The sequence below is a fragment of the Pteropus medius genome, unplaced genomic scaffold (assembly GCF_902729225.1).
Source record: "Pteropus medius unplaced genomic scaffold, Ma_sr-lr_union100, whole genome shotgun sequence".
Lineage (NCBI taxonomy): Eukaryota > Metazoa > Chordata > Mammalia > Chiroptera > Pteropodidae > Pteropus > Pteropus medius.
Genome location: NW_024351730.1, coordinates 12,045,980 through 12,062,990, shown reverse-complemented (window position 1 = coordinate 12,062,990; position 17,011 = coordinate 12,045,980). Strand labels below are relative to the sequence as shown.

At 33.9% G+C, this 17,011-nt stretch overlaps 1 long non-coding RNA gene across 1 annotated transcript in view; it reads right to left on the bottom strand.

Moving 5' to 3' along the window:
• Nucleotides 1-10,259: 10,259 nt before the first annotated feature.
• Nucleotides 10,260-17,011, bottom strand: part of LOC120588376 (uncharacterized) — a 31,959-nt gene continuing 25,207 nt past the window's right edge. Inside the window, exon 3 of the long non-coding RNA XR_005649238.1 lies at nt 10,260-10,336. This is a non-coding gene — a long non-coding RNA (uncharacterized LOC120588376). The remainder of the gene's footprint in view (nt 10,337-17,011) is intronic.

The window sequence follows — 17,011 nt, the reverse complement described above, 5'->3', positions numbered from 1 at the left end:
TTGGTCTAATGTGTCATCAATAAGGATGTTATTTCCTTATTGATTTCTGTTTGGATGATCTGTCCATATCTGAGAATGGGGTATTTAGATCCCCTATGACCATAGTGTTTTGGTCTGTTTCTCCCTTTAGTTCTGTTCATAATTGCTTTACATATTTCGGGGCACCCTGATCAGGAGCATAGATATTAATAAGTGTTATGTCTTCTTGGTACATGATTCCCTTTATCATTATGAAGTGTTCCTCGGTATCTTTCTTTACCCTTTTTATTTTAACTTTTATTTCATCTGATATTAGTACTGCTACTCCCACTTTTCTCTGAATGCCATTTGCTTGAAATATCATTTTCCACCTTTTCACTTTGAGTCTATATTTGTCTTTGGAGCTGAGATATGTCTCCTGAAGGCAGCATATGGTTGGGTTTTGTTTTTTGATCCATTCTGCAACTCTGTGCCTTTTTACTGGTGATTTCAATCCATTTACATTTAGGGTGATTATTGAAATATGAAGTCTTCTTATAGCCATTTTATCTTTTGCTTTCTGGTAGCTCGGTATTTCCATTGCTTCCTTGTCCTTGTCTTCTGTTTTCTTTATTTTGGTTTGCTTTAGTGAGTTTTCCCTCTGGTCCTTCTGTTTTATGTTATATACTTCATCTCTGAATCGTTAGCATGTGGTTACCATTATGAATACGTAAAGGATAGTTTTATATATACAGTCATCCATTTTCTTATCTCCATTCCCCATTGCAAATTTGGTTCTTTGAATCCCCCCTTTTTCAGTTATCTCAATTTGTTCCTATATATGATGAATGTTCATTACTATTTTGCTGTAGCAATTCTCTTCTTATTATTTAAGCTTATAAAGCCCTGTTCTTAGTAAGGATTGCACTTCTTTACTTCTATTTGCCCAATAATCACTTTACTTCTAATTATGTTTTGTTTTGTTTTGTTTTTGTCATTTTGTTTTAGGTGAACCTACCCCTTTCAGTATTTCCTGTAGTGCAGGTAGTGGAGAATTCCCTCAATTTTTGCATGTCTGGAAAGTTCTTAATTTCTCCTTCATATCTAAAGGAGAGCTTAGCTTTGTATGTCGTAGCAGAGAATTCCCTCAATTTTTGTATGTCTGGAAAGTTCTTAATTTCTCCTTCATATCTAAAAGAGAGCTTAGCTGGATACATTATTCTATGCTGGTAGTTCCTTTCACTTAATAGTTTAAATATTTGATTTCATTCCTTTCTGGCTTGTAAAGTTTGTGCTGAGAAATCCAAGGATAATCTAATAGGTTTATCTTTATAAGTTACCATTTTTTTCTCCCTGGCTGCCTTGAGAATTCTGTCTTTGTTGTTGATTTTTGATCATTTTAATACAATGTGTCTTGGTGAAGGCCTTTTTGGGCTGAGATATTAGGCGTTCTGTTGAATTCTTGGATTCCAAGCTTTAGCTCATTCCTTAGATTTGGGAAATTCTTGTCAACTATTTGTCTGAAAATGCTTTCTAGTCCTTGCTCCTTTTCCTCACCTTCAATAATGCCCATTATTCTTATTTTTCCTCTCCTGATGGTATCAGGTAGTTCTTGAATTTCTCTTTTATTATTTTTATTCTTCAATTTCTCTCTTCTTCCTTGTAATTTAATTCTATATTTCTGTGTTCAATATCACTGATCCTTTCCTCCATTTGGTTGACTCTATTTCCCAAGCTTTTCATTTTTCAACTCTTGCAGTGTGTTCTTTATCTCCAGAATTTCTATTTGGTTCTTTTTGAAGTTTTCAGGGTCCTTGCTCTGCTCATCTAGCTGTTTTTTCAATTCCTGAAATTGTTGATTTGAGTTGTTTTAGATCTCATTGAGTTTTTTCAAAAGTACCATTCTGAATTCTCTATCATTTATGTCTATAAGCTTCTTTTCTGGAGATTTTTCTCTTTCTGAGATGCCTTGTCACCTTGGTTGTTCATGGTGCTTAAGGGAATATTTCTCCACCTGGGCATTAATGGAAGTGTATTCTGCTATTTTTCCAGAAGGATGACTTATTATATAAAGGTCTCTCTTTAGCCTGCTGTAAAGAAGGTGCTTTTCTTTTGGTTCCCAGTAGGTGGTGTCTAAGCCTCTTGGATCCCTGCTTTATGTAAAGTCTTAATGCTTTTCTAATTTTTTTGTAGATATTTAATCATGCTCACTACTCTCAGTTTTAGTCCCTGTCAGTGTGAGCGACAGTCTGGACAGCATTTGCTCAGATTCCCCTGGGGCTTTGTGATGATTGGTCTTGGAGGGTATGGGGGGAGGGCCCTCTGGATTGGGGGTTAAGGGCTGTGGGTCAGCCTTGGTTTTGTAATTGCAGCTGGCAAAAATCAGCTGTTGTTTCTCTGTGGTCCCGTCCCTCTTCTCTGCTTTCTGCCCTGATGACTGGGCCCTTCACCCTGCCGGCCATGAGGAGCCCACAGCTATCCCAGGCAGGAATGTTCAGGGAACTCAACACATGAACTCGCTGCTCCTTCTCCCCTCCCCCTCATCCTACAGGGAGCTCTGGCAGCTGTGAGAGGCAGGTTCTTTATTACCCTCAGTCCACCACCCAACACCCGAGACTTTGACCTGTGGTAGCTCTTATGTGTAGATCCCACGCTCAGATGTGCTGGTGTGTAGTTTGGGTGTTTTTTGTGGAGTTTTAGATGTTCAGTTTATTGTTATTTCAAGGGGAGAGATCTGGGGTCATCTCTCACTCCACCATGTTTCCAGAAGAAGAGTGTATTATAATCTTAATATGCAAACCTATACCTTTTATATAAATTGGGATTAATCTAGCCACATTGACATTTTACATATACTCTATTACCTTCTGTAACTTTGTTGCAGAAAAGAAAATATACTGTAAGAACATAGAATCATGAAGGAAGTTACAAGTCATAATCACAATTTTTTTTTAACATTTCAACATCCAATTAACTCTAAAAATATCTAGAAGCATACTGTACTTATCTCTTCTTGGTGATGTGCCTTTTCCCATTAAAACAAGTAAAACTTTAAAGACAAGTGTCTTGAATTGAGTGTTTCATTCAAACACCATTCATTATAGCCCCATTTTGCAAAACTGCTAATATCCACTAACGATAAGAAAATTAGCAGGCTATACCTGATTTTTTTACTCTACCTATAAAAGGTGTATAACTTAGCTGATGACTCTTGTCTTTGGTAGCTGGTAAAAGTATGTATTTCTCACCTTCTCCTCCCCATAGGCTAATCATCAGTTCATTTATTTCTCTATTTAAAAAGAACCCTCAGGAGTCAGTAAAAAAAAAAAAAAAAATTACACTATGACTAAATCTACTGACTCAAAAATGTATTTGTTTATTACTAATGAAAAAATATGGTTAATTTATGTTTATCTATACCCTTTAACTATTATCAACTATCTCTGATGACATAAATAGACTGAGAGGACTAATATTTGCAGGTGAATTGTCTTCAGTCAATATAGTTTATTCATTTCTCAAATAATATAAAATATACCCCAGATTTAAACTATGTGGAAAACTGATATACAGACATCGGATCAACTCTAGATTACTGAATCGTGCTTTAATGTAATACCATAAGTATACACTGGAACTTAATTCTAAAACATTCTAAAAATATGAGTATGTTGTTCAATTTGTTATACATAGTACAAACTTATATGAGATCTCTCAAAGAAAATTCATTTCTGATTTTGGTTGTGTCTTTCCTAAAATATTAAATTACCCCAAATTTACAAACAGTAAATTATGTGACCTAACAGATTTTTCGTCTTTACATTGGCGAATAACCAGATTTGTCATCAATAACTATCAAGAACATAGATATTTATGAAGTATTTTTTAATAACCACACTTGATTTGATTTGTTTCCCTTGTCCAATTGTTGCTGTTTTTAAGAAACATTGAATTTCTTTTTAGCAACAACTGTGTCAGTTTTGTTATAATTGTCTCTATTTAAGACAATTAGGAGTGATGGGGGTTTTATTAGTTAATTAGCAAGGCCTGAGGAACACTGCTCCGTCTGCTTAGTTAAATCCATTTTTAAATACACAAAATAAACTATAGGTGGCTGGTAATGATCAGCACATCTTGTCTATGTGTTTCTATTTGTTTTCTTTTAAATCTTTACTTTTAAACCTGTGAGATTCCAGCTGTTTCTTCAAAACAAAGTGAAACAGCTGCTGAGAGATTAACTTAAATATGCAATGACATTCAATATCTTCAGATTTCCTGTTCACTATACTGCTATGACATTCACTTTTGAAGATACCTTTTTATCCATTCTTGTCATTTTTCTAATTAAAAACATTTCTCTAAATAATGTTGTTCAAGAAATGGGGCAATCTTTTATCTTCTTCTTTGAAAAAACAGATAAACTAATTATATTGATTACAAAGTACTTTTCTAATTCTTCTTAGTTACATGAACAATTAAATATATGTTTTCTATCCTTTGGCAATTATTTAAATTTAACATAAACTTTCCATTTGTATATTATTTCTTATTGCTTCCCCCCTTTTTTTAGTTTCTTTTCTCCTATAGTTAATATCTCTTGTGTACCTATCCTGACATCTTAGTTTATCGTTGATTATGCTGAAATATGTATAACTTATTTGAGCCAAAAAGAGAGTCGTCAGTGAAGTAAAATGTCCATGCTTTCATATATAAAGGCATGATGAACTTAAGGAGACTGAACGAGGAGAAAGAAGAGGAACAAATAGAGAAGGAAGGATATGTACCCCAGCTTTGGGCTAGAAATCCTTTGTAGGTCCTGGGCTAAATCGGTTAACAGCCAGACAGTACTGACAGATCACTCTGGTTACTCTGCGTATAATGGTTTGGGAGCAAAGTCTAAGAGATTGCTAACTGCCCTCCAAAAGCCATTGTACATTTTTTTCTCCACAAATATAACTCTAAATGCATATTGTTGTAACACTAGTATGCATAACTGAAAACTACATTCCTCAACCTGCCCTGCCAATAGGGATGACAATATAATTATTAGCCAGTAAGATATAAGAAAAGGGTTTAAGAATGACTTCCAGTAAAACTCCTTTAAAAGTATGACACTGGAATATGTCTCTTCTTTTCCCTTCCTTTTGCCTAGAGTGTATATGTGATGGCTAGAGATTGAGCAGTTCTTCTGTGACCAAATATATTTGTTTACTGCTACATTCCAGCCTCTAGAACAGTGGCTAAAATGGAGCTGAAAAATATTGTCAAATAAATGAGATAATCAATCAATCAATCAATTGATAAATAAAGCAGAAATATACCTCTTTGTCAGCTACCTTGTCTTTATCTCTTACTGAGATTTCTTTTGTTAGTATGAAGATTGGCATTTTTAAGGCCAAACTTTGAAATGGTTGGCTATATTTATTAGCTATGTGCCCTTTAGCAAGTAATTTACTCTTTATAAACTTTCATTTTTATCATGTGTAAACAGGTAATATCTATCACGAATGGTTGTTGTAAGGACCTGAGATAACTTACTATGTCGCTAACTTATTGCCCTGCATATTATAGTTTCTGAGTAACTTGTCCACAAATATCTTACAACTTATATTTCTCTAATACATTTGCTAATGGATAAAATGAAGAATGACTAAAGTTTTATCAAATGCTTACTGGATGACATTTTATGCTAGGCATCCAGAATTTCCTAACTACACCCTCTCTCCATTCAAGTTACTTCTTATTTCATCATTAATATACAAACACTCATTTCTGAATGTCATTACAAAACTTTTAAAGTGTAGTATAAAAATTAAACGAAAATAACATCTTGAAACATCTTCATTCTTTTCTTTTACATTGTTTTCAATTGATGAGAAAGAAATTATAACTAGATTATTAAAATATTCATCTTATTAAGGATGAGACACTCAAGAACATTTTTCTACAGTAGAGGAGATAATCATTAATATAAGGTAAAATATAAATTCCATCAGAGAGATTAAAAAGCAGAAGAGGAATACAAGGGAGAGAGATTTTCTTGTGGCTGGGAACACCAGAAAAGACTTCAGAAAAGAAGCAATAGAGTAACCAGGGTCTGACAAATGGAATACTATGGAAGAAAGGGCATACTAGCTGACAGAACACCATTGGAAAGACAGGAACAGAAAACATATTCAGGTCGCCATCAATAACTCGGTATAACTGGAAAGTAAGAAATGTAAACAGAGTAATAGAAGATAAATCTCTAAAGGCGTCAAGACATGAGCTTAGTTGGCTAAATAATAGTTAACCATTTTTCGAAAGGAAGATGTACATACAACTGTGCTCATGTACTTCACTTAGTAGGATGATTAGTTTCTGGAAATGAGAGAGGTGACTGAATCAGGGCTATTTAAAGGCACTGTAATTTTGCTGTGGAGATGCAATCCTGGCGTTTTTAACGGGCATTTGTTCATTCTTTCCTTTAATCACCTGAGCTTATGACAGGCTCCAAGTACTGTTTCTATAACTGGTCAGGGATATTTCTTATGTCTTTCATAATGTTTCCAGAATGGACAAGAAATGTGCCTCCAACCATAACTAAAGGTCTATTTAACATCTGACTTAATTTACTTCTTTTTTTTTAACAGTCCAATCCCATCACTTAAAAATCTTTTGGCTGATATTATAAATCAAAACAGTTTACCAGGCCACATCAGGTTCAACAAAAGATATTGTAAAATACACACAACAGGGAGAGTTCCATGCTGAGAGAGTGTTAGCACAAACAAATAAAAACAGGAACAGAAAACTCGATTTTAGGATATAATTTTTTCTTTAGAACTGTATTTTTCTTCTTTTCAAACTTCTTTCCTGTTTCATATACTGAAATCTTGCCCTATCCAAGAAAGTTTGCATTTTATTGTTACCTTTAATTGCTCTATTCTTAAGAGAGAGAAAAAAAAAAGATAAAAAAGCATTACATAAGCCAGTGGTTCCGTATTTCCAATTCTCTTTTGATAGTTTACCTGACAACTAGAATAATGCATGTGGAAATACTTTTTCCTGTACGCAGTCTGCTTCTTTGTCAACTTCAATAACAAGGTTCACTGAATGGCCTCATTGTCTATAAGCAACTCCAGAGCCCCTTAAAACTTGCTAGTCAGACTGGTAGAATCAGTAGACATTTGGCCTTTTATCACAGGAAGGATGCATAGACTGACATGCCAACTAAGCTGAGCAGAGTAGGAGGATGGGGTAACTTGAACAAATCTCATTTTTTAATGACACTTCCGCCTTCAGCTGTTCTATACTTTCTGAATTGTTAAAGTCTGAGAAATTCTTTCTGAGCATCTCATTCACTGGTGGAATCAGGTAGCCTCAAGTATGATGTAAATTGCTTCTGGAGCATAGCATGGAGCAGTTTACTCACTACTTTTTGATACACTTTGTGGGACTAATTAATCAAAACACCAGACTGTACATCAGGAGGCAGTCATAATTCTTCAGAGAACATTTGAAAAGTCAAAATTAGAAACAATTATGGATTAAAAATTCTGTGGGATCTTTAATCTGCCTTTACTAGCAGCAACATCTAAGGGTAATCATCATGATTGAGTTCATTAAGAGGATTCAAAGTCTGAAAAAATTCAATTAATTAATACCTAAATGCAATTTAAAATCATTCTTTGAAGATTAACAAACCTCGAATTAAAAATATTTTGCATGTGTGATGAGCAGTGATTTCTTTCATGAAACAAAGACATAAGAATACTATGAAGTGTTTTCTCTGCTCCTGCCTTTTTTTTTTTTCACTTTTATCACCCTATTTTTCATGTGGGTGTCCTAACTGTGAAATCTCTCTTGTACCAATATGCTGTCCTCCTAAATTTCTTTGTGGAAAAAAAAAAACAAACCCAACCTTGTTCAACGACTGTGGTTAGATTTCTAATTTCTTAATAGCAAACACATCAAATGCTGTCAGTTGAATCTAAAGTAAGTCTACCTACTCTGTTTTCTAATCTCTATCAATAACTAAAGTTTCCTACAAACCAGTGAGTTTTTTATTTTATTGTTTGTTCTTCTAGTGGCATTTTTTAACCAGAAATGTTGAGAAAGAAATTTTATCTCTGAGGAAACTGAGAACACTTTCCTGGAAGTATGTGATATATTTTTTAATTTTGGTGGTTGGTGGAAAAGATATTTTAAATGGCAAAATGAGCAGAATAATATAGTCATTAGCTACAAAAACATTGGAGTCACCCAAACATGGTTTAAACCCTGGTTCTATTGAGTATTCTTTTTGTAACTTTGAGTCTCAGCTTCCTCATTACAAAAGGTCAATACCTTCATTATAGAATGTAATGAAAATTTGAAAAGATGGTATATTAAATGATCTTCCCACCATAGGCACTCAACAAAATATAGCTTCCAACAAATAAATTATTGCCTTTTCTCATTTCTGTCCCTAAAGCTATAAAAACATCAAGAAGCTCACAGACAAATTCTGACACTAGTCTTCTCAATCAATAGAAACCATGCCCTTCCAACCAATTGTTTGACAAGGGATCCCCTGAGTTGGGTCACACACTCAAGAGCACATTAGTGTCCTAAAAACTTAAGCTTTGATTTAATAGATCCAAGGTGAAAAAATAATACAATTATACCAAGCATTTAAAATTGTTGTGAACAAGAAGCAGAAAAAAACAGAATTTTAAATAAATTTTTGGCAAGATGGTTCCATGACAAACCCTACCTCCTCATACACGATCACATTCCCTTTAAATACAACCTCTATTTTATAAATAAAGTATATTGATGCTGAAGGAGAAAATGTGAAATGCCATCCAAAGAATACTCTATGAGACAGCAAAAATACCCTTTTTTTTGTTACTGTTATTTAATGTAACCAAATGAAAGTTACATATGAGATTCCTTTAATCAGTTTTGGAAACTCATAACTGCATTCTAGTGGAGGGAAATGTTGGTCTGCTCTACTACCATTTTCTCTGACCTAAGCCACTGGTTTCCTCTGACCTTTAAGCCACTGGTTCTACTTTTTAAGGTTCTATAGAGTTTTCTCTTTTTCAATCTCTAGCTTCAATTTTTTCCAATGTATAACTCGATCTCTTCCATTTGTTTTGCAATGGTATGTTTTGTTCTATTCTCTTGGCTTTTTTCTCCTCTGCCACTGTAAATACCATTTTCTATGCAGCTCCTAGGAAACCAATAGATTTTCCTTTTTTATTCTTAAAAATCTATCTCATCATATCCTTCTTATGATAACAAAAGTAAGTAATTCTATGTCTATGTTACTAATGAAGTAATTAAAACCCAGAAATGTTAAATGACTTCAACAAAGCAGCAGGGGGAAGCATCCAAGTGTTTAAAACAAAGCTCAGGACTCCTACAGCTTGCATGTAAAGGACATGTAGCCCTTCATAGGTTATGACAGTGTCATCACTTATATACCATTTTTACCTCTAAAATAATGGTTTAAGACACTTGATCAAGCTCACTTTGCAGTAGTTGAGGTGTCTGGATGTTAATCTGAACCTTCTGACTCCAAAAACTAAAACCATGCTGCTCTCTCCCTATGATGTCATATGACCAAGGTTAACTCCCTGCTTAATGTTCTCTCAAGGACTAAGAAAAGCCTTTGTCTCCAAAATATCTCTTTATTAATGCCTTACAGTGGAACATAAGTTTTCCATCTACATCATTTTTTTTTTTTACATAAAAGCATAGGACTTGTGATGTAAAAATGTCAGCAAAAGTGATAACATAAAGATAGCTTCACATAATCTTTCATTATTGTCAACCAAGTTTGACTGAATTCATTAAATTAAACCACCAGAGATATGAGTTTTACAGATAATCATTATTATCAAAAAAGAATGTTTGCAGAAAAATAAGTTGCAAGTTGGGCATGCTGGGGTATAGCTCCTTGAGGAAAGAAGGTGTGCAGTGGATAATTATCAAGTCCCTGCATAGTGAGACATTGGTGTCAAATAGTGAGAATGTTGTTTCCACCAGAATGACACTGAGGCTTTCTTGTGTGTCCCTCCCAGTCCTATGGGTTTAGTTTGGCTCTCTAGCCTTCCCAGAGATACTAAAATACTTTTATAAACTCCCTTCCTACATAAGCCAATTGTAGCGATGCTGCTAGATGCCTTTTTTATTAGGAAAATATTGTGTGTGTTTTTGGTTTTTCGTGTGTGTGTGTGTGTGTGTGTGTGATCATGTGTCAGTTTTAAAAAAAAATAGTCTAATATCCCATCATTCTTACAGACATGGATGGCCAATGAGATTTAAGTAGAAGTCTCCTAGAGGGGATGATTTGTCTTCCAGATATAGGTACCGTACTTCATCTGTATTCCTTCATTTTTCTTCCTGACTGAAAAGTAAATTTGTAAATCAGTTAGTTATTTTTGACATTATGAGGAAATCAGGAGAATTAAACTACAGGCTAGGGGTGATGGAGCAGAAAGACAGTAAGAGCCTAAAATGTTAATGTTTAGAGCTCTTTAATATCACTATATAACTTATCTACAGTCTTTTATTTCTCTAAGAAACATAAGCTTTTATTTGATTAAACCACTATAGTAAAACTTTTGACCATTGAGGCAATACACTATCCAAAATAATTCTTTTTTTCCAATTATGAAATTATTACAGTCCACATATACAGATCAAACTATAAGTACATATGATTTATTAACATTAATCTCTGTTCCACCACTATTTGACCTAGGACAGTGATTTTAATTTTCAGGATTTTAACATACAAAAGTGGTTGACTTAAGTAATATTTAAGTAAATTTTTAGTAAATTTTCTTCCTTCTAAAGTTCTAGAATTCCATGAAATGTCCAATATAATTGAAAAGTAAGTATTTTTTTCACTTGTAATGGCTGTGTAAATTGAATCAGTTATAGCTGAGAGAAGACACTGAAAATGTTCTAGAGAAATTACCAAGGATTTGATTTGGGGTGGATTTGGGACAAAACTTCATACACTCAACAACTGGAAGCCAAGTGAAACATACATCTAGTTACAGATAACAAAATACAAAAATATTATTTTTTAATGAGCTTAAGAAAAAAATTAGAAAAGAGTTCTGGAGGATAATAAGAGTTTCGAAGGGATTATTGCACAAAGGAAAAAGACAGAATATCGGAAACTGCTATTTCATGTGAAACTGAAGTTAGTTGTGTGCCATATTGATCACATTGTAATAGAGGATGCTGATACTTACTTCAAACATTTATAATTTATTAGAAAAAGATTTATTGATGATGTACTACATGCAAATCACGTGAGAAATATAGTGGAGTGTAGAAAAAAAATAGCATGTTCAGGTAGCTTTAAATCAACCTAAAACAGATAAGGCAGATAAGGCAGCTTTATTTAAAAAAAAGAAAAGAAAGGAAGAAAGGAAGGAAGAAAGGAAGAAAGGAAGAAAGGAAGAAAGAAAGGAAGGAAGGAAGGAAGGAAGGAAGGAAGGAAGGATATTAGAAGGAAGGAAGGAAGAAAAAGAAAGAGCGAAAAAGAAAAGAAAGAAAGAAAGAAAAAGTTAAGAAAGAAAGAAAGAAAGAAAGAAAGAAAGAAAGAAAGAAAGAAAGAACGAAACTGTAATGAACGAACGGTAGCGAATCTTTAAAGAAAGAAAGAAAGAAAGAAAGAAAGAAAGAAAGAAGGGAAGGAGGGAGGGAGGGAGGGAGGAAGAAAAGAAAAGAAAAGAAAAGAAAAGAAAAGAAAAGAAAAAAATATAAAATAGCATGAAATAATAAAAAGGGCATAAAAGCAGAGTCTGCATTTGGTTTGCCTGGGATAATCCTGAATTGATCCTGTTGTACTGGCTTAATTATTGACATTTTTCCCTTCCATACTCAAAACTGCCCCACAATGGTTATATGGGTTTGAGACTGAAATTTTCTGTCATATGCTGACCAACTCAGTGTTCGTTTTTACTCCCATTGCCTTTTGTCATAATATAAGGAAAAAAAATAAGACTGTAAATTTATCCTTATGCTCTTCAATTCTCCAATTTGCTTTTTTTTCATTCTACCTAGTCATTAGCACCACAAAAAGAATCTAAACGAAATCTGATGAAGCAGTATTTTCAAAACTAGTAATATAAATAGTCCACTATATTATCTTTAGAAAATATACTGAATAACACTAAGTAGGATAAAAAAAAAGAAGAAGAAGAGTAAATCCAAGGACAAAATGAAACTGTAGGTCATACATGAGGTTTTTTAATAGATTGGAGATTTGGAGATTAAGAGCATCCTCTTTGCCTAAGGAAAGATGCTATTAACGTGTTCTCTGATTATAAAAGATAAAACTTTGCTCCAGTTATAAATGTCATTTACCAAATGAACTTGTAATATCCAATTTTACATCGTTGATAGTATTAGTTCTTCTGGCAGGAGCTGATATTCAGAAGGCACTAAAAGGTGATGATGATTTTTAAAAAATCACGTTGAATTACACGTGCCTGTCCCGAAAGAATAGCACACAGTGAGAGGTAAATAACTGATCTTTAGTCATAAGGGTCATTCTTCTACCTAGGTAACTTTACTTAAGACCATTCGTGAATTTCTATGATTGGCTTCAGTGTTTTCTGATTCTGTTATGGAAGGAATAAAAATGCTTTTCATATTCTTGACACTCACTAAAACTATCATCTTCTTCTCTAATAAATAACAGGAAGTACTGTAATTAAAAGCACACAGATTTTACTCCTTCCCAGTAATGTGACTTAGCACAAATCCCCTGTAGTAAAGCCATTTATCTGTAGTTTGTTGAGTCATAATTACAACAGACTTAAAAAAGCAGTTTTGGTTAATAATGCAGCGCTACAAATTGAGCAGGATTAATCTATTCCATTATTCTGTACTTCAAAATAAATGAGGAGGAGCAAAACAACAGAGCAAGGCGATTTGCCAATTTTCCACTGAAGTAAGCCATCCTGCTTTAATCATTGTTACCTGAAGTAAACTAAAGAGATTTATAAATCACTTACAGATTCTGAAAAAAAAAAAATGTTTCTAGGTTTAGACAAGACATTAAAAGATTACCAAAAAAAAAAAAAATGTAATTTTGTGGATTTAATGAAAGATAAACTGGGAGTAGAACTTTGATTGAAAACCTGGTTAAAAACAAAGCATAAAATAAAACCCTTCTTCTCCATCTATTCTTGAGACCCTTGTCTCTCTATATTTAGAAAGGTTTTTTCCAAAGGTAGCATCTAAAAGTGGCGGAGTGAGAATTTTTACCCTGATCTCTTTGATACCTCAATTATCAGATTCATTCTCTTCTTTGCCAACCTAAGCCCTGGCACCATCGGGACCATTTCAGTTTTCACATGGTTAACTGGCTAACTTAACTGATGTCCCAATATCATTGTTCCTTGATATACAGAATCCAGCATAATTCACCTTTACTTTAAAGAAGGATTCTTAGGACCTCCCATCAGGATTCTCCATCACTTGGATGTTCTTCATTTTTCAAATCTCGACCTTCTAATTTCTACTTTCTGGCTACAGCCTCTTCTCCTTTTATATTCCCTATGGTTACGCTCCAAAAGCACCACTGAGTCAATGATGTTGAATTGCTCTTTTTCTTGACCTTTCTCTATTCTAATTCTCCAAAGGCCCTGTCTATGTTTCATCTGCTTTCTTTATTCCATCTAGACCCACTGGTTGATGATTTCAGATAATTCCTAATTCTTGCCTAGCATAATTCAGTTGAAAGTGCATTGAATATAAAATATGACATACACAGGTTAAAGTCCTGTTTCTGCCATTGAGAAACTGTGACCTTCTCTAAGGTACTATGATTTCTCAACTTTAGGTTCTTCTTAAGTAAAATAGAAATAATTTCTACCTCTGAACATTTTGTGATGATTAAATGAGGTAATATGTATGAAGTTAACCAGTAGAGATAGAGGCTAAATAAAGGTTAATATTCCCTTTATTTAGCCTCTATCAAGAATTCATACAGCTGATTCCCATCCCAAGACCTAATCATCTAATATGTCAGCTTCTACAAATATGCTACTAAACTATGATGTAAAAAAATATATATCTGGCCTCAGTAAACAATTTCAATAAAACTTGAAATTCCTTTTACTGCTCTCTGGGCTGTTCCTTTTAGCATCTCTCCCTTTAATTATTCCAAGCCCTTATTATATTTTTACAATCCATCCCAGTCTGCTTCTCTCAATTCTCACAAATTATCTTGCCTTGTGCTCCTCTCAGAATCTAAAAGGCTATGAAACATGAACTCTATCAACTTCCCTCCTCACACATTTAAATTCATTTCTCTACCTACTTACCAATCTACTTTTTTTCTTCACACTTATTCTTTCTTCTTTTGTGTATGTCTCAAAAGAAGATGCCCCAACTCACCGCCAAGACAGATGTCCATCGATGTTAATAATTTCATTCTCCTCCCCCTCCATCTGGGATCATGCTTGATTAAAGATAACCCCTTCCTCTTGAACTTTGCACTTTTTTTCTCAGCATACGAAGCATATTTGTTTCAATTTAAAGATATTTTCTTGGTCATTTATTCCTCCCAGAGCATAATCCTTGCTCTGCCCAAGTCCTTGAAAGAGCAGACTATTTCATTATTTATTATTCCCTTTCTAATCCACAGACATAACTTCTACCTTCGTTACTTAATAAAATGTTTTTTGAGATTATAAGCACTTCTTAATTACAAAATTTGCTAGGTATTTTTAATTCATTATGTTGCTTTATTTCTCAGAGGTATTTGCCACTGTTGCCTTCTTAGGAATATTTTTCCCCTCTTGACCTCAGGATATAGTTCTCTTCCTAACTCTACTGACAATCCCCAATTCTCCTCCATTTTACTCTACCTCTTTACTCAGCCCTAAAATACTTAGTATTCTAATTTCTATCTTGGATTTTCTCATACTCTATACATTTCTTTCTAAGATTATATTCATGTTTGTGACTTCAATTGCCAAATATAAAACTTGAGAATACTCATATTTACATTTTGCATTGTACTGATTCTTGAGCTACAGGTAAATTTGTAACTGTTATCCATCTGCAACTGGATTTTCCCTCATTAATTAAAGGATCTCCATTAATTGAATCAGTACAATATAAAAACCTGTCATAACTTTCTTTTATATAACAAGGTATAGCCACATTAGAGTCCAAGAAGCTAGAGAGAGATCAGTGGTTCTGTTTCCAGATAGTCAGAAGAAAAAAAAATGATAAGTCTGAGTAAAAAAACAAAAGGAATACCCTAAATCAAAGCATTTTTGAAAAAAAAAATGCATGTGACAAAACTACCCAGAAAAGTCCTATGTGATTGTTTATAATGATACGGGAATATCCATGGTTTGTGTTTGATATCAGCTGTCAATCTGCTCATGGGTAGACCAAATTGACCTAAAGGCAGACTCAGTGAAACTAGTCCTTGGTTCCTCAGTTTATAACATCTTTATATAAAATAAACCCAATTACCAAATCCATTTAGTCCTATTACCTAAATATATCTCAGGCCAATTCTCTTCTTTGTCCCATTGTCACTGCTTCTGTTCAAGTTATCATCATTTGTCACATCTACTATTGCGATAGCCAGCTAATCTATCCCTCTTGGTCTCTCTGGTACTAATCTGTCTCAGGTCTAATAAATCTTCTACACTGCCTTCAGAGTAATCTTTTTACAACGAAACCTGGTCAAACCACTCCATTGCTATAAAAGTCTTCTGCTGAAACATCAAAGTCTGTATCCCTTAGCAGCCAAACAAGAATATTAACAAACTTGAGTCTGACTACGTTTCTAGGCTTGGTACCAATTTCTCACATCAGCTGTGCTCCTGTTCTCTGGTCATGACATACTTTCACACCTCTGTATCCCCTACTGGTTCTAACTGTTATGTCTGAAAATCTATGTTTGTGTCCAGGGAAACAGCAGTAATTCTGTTTCTAACTGAAATATTATGTCTTTGTCATGGCTGTCTATACTGTGTTTTCAGTACCATGAATTAATATTGTCATAATTAAATATCATATCCTTAAACTTCTATGATCTACTTGAGGTCAGAGACTCCATTTATTTAAATTTTCCTGTTTTTTCTATTTAGATGTATGTGTGCTTAATACCAATAAATGCTCAAAAATGTTTGAGCTGTTTGACTATTTGGATGGGTGACTGGCTGGCATGCTGGATGAATTAATGAATAACAAGTTATTATAAAAATTACCATGTCCCATATAAATTCTAAAATGATTTGAGTATATTTTACTCAAAATATTCTTAGTACTTTTAGAAGAAAGCTTACAATAAACCACAGAAAGTGAAAAGGATGCCAGCCCCAAATTTCTTTCAGATACTAGATGACAAGATCAGTGATAGTAATGCTTCTTACAGTTGCTATTTAAAAAGTTTAAGTAATATTTAAACATATAAAAATTACTACTAGTAGTAATTATAGTTTCCAAATTGATTGAATGAAGACTCAGGATAAATTAATATCTGGCAACTAATTAGTCACTATGAAAGGACTAAAACTGATCAGTGATCACCCTGCTCTCCCTTGCCGCTCTCAATAATTATTGGTGATGTTTGCTAGCAGTCTCAGCACCACTCACTTCCCAAGGAGGTTTATGTGGAGTATATTCAGCCTCAGAAGTTGTCGTCTGGCACAGTCTACAATCTGTTGGTTTATTCTATGTCACTAGTCAAGTCTCAGTTTCTTCCCTGATACTCATCTATCCCTGTATGCCAGTCTGGTCAGTGAGGCTTCTAGACCTCACCATTCTTTTGCCAGCTTTCTTTCACTTTGGCAGAATAGATTGATCACTCAAATTAAATCACTCTTGCCTACTTCAATAGCTTTAATACTACTTACCACCTGAAATTTTCTTGGGCTTTATATAATGTTTTATTACAATGTTTGCTTAAATCAAGCTTGTGTTTGCATCTTACCTTCGGACATTGTACATGCGAAGCTGCATACTCTTCTAAAGTTCCAGTACTATAATCTAGATGTGGTTTTTGGCCCCCTTTTCAGTTTACATTAAG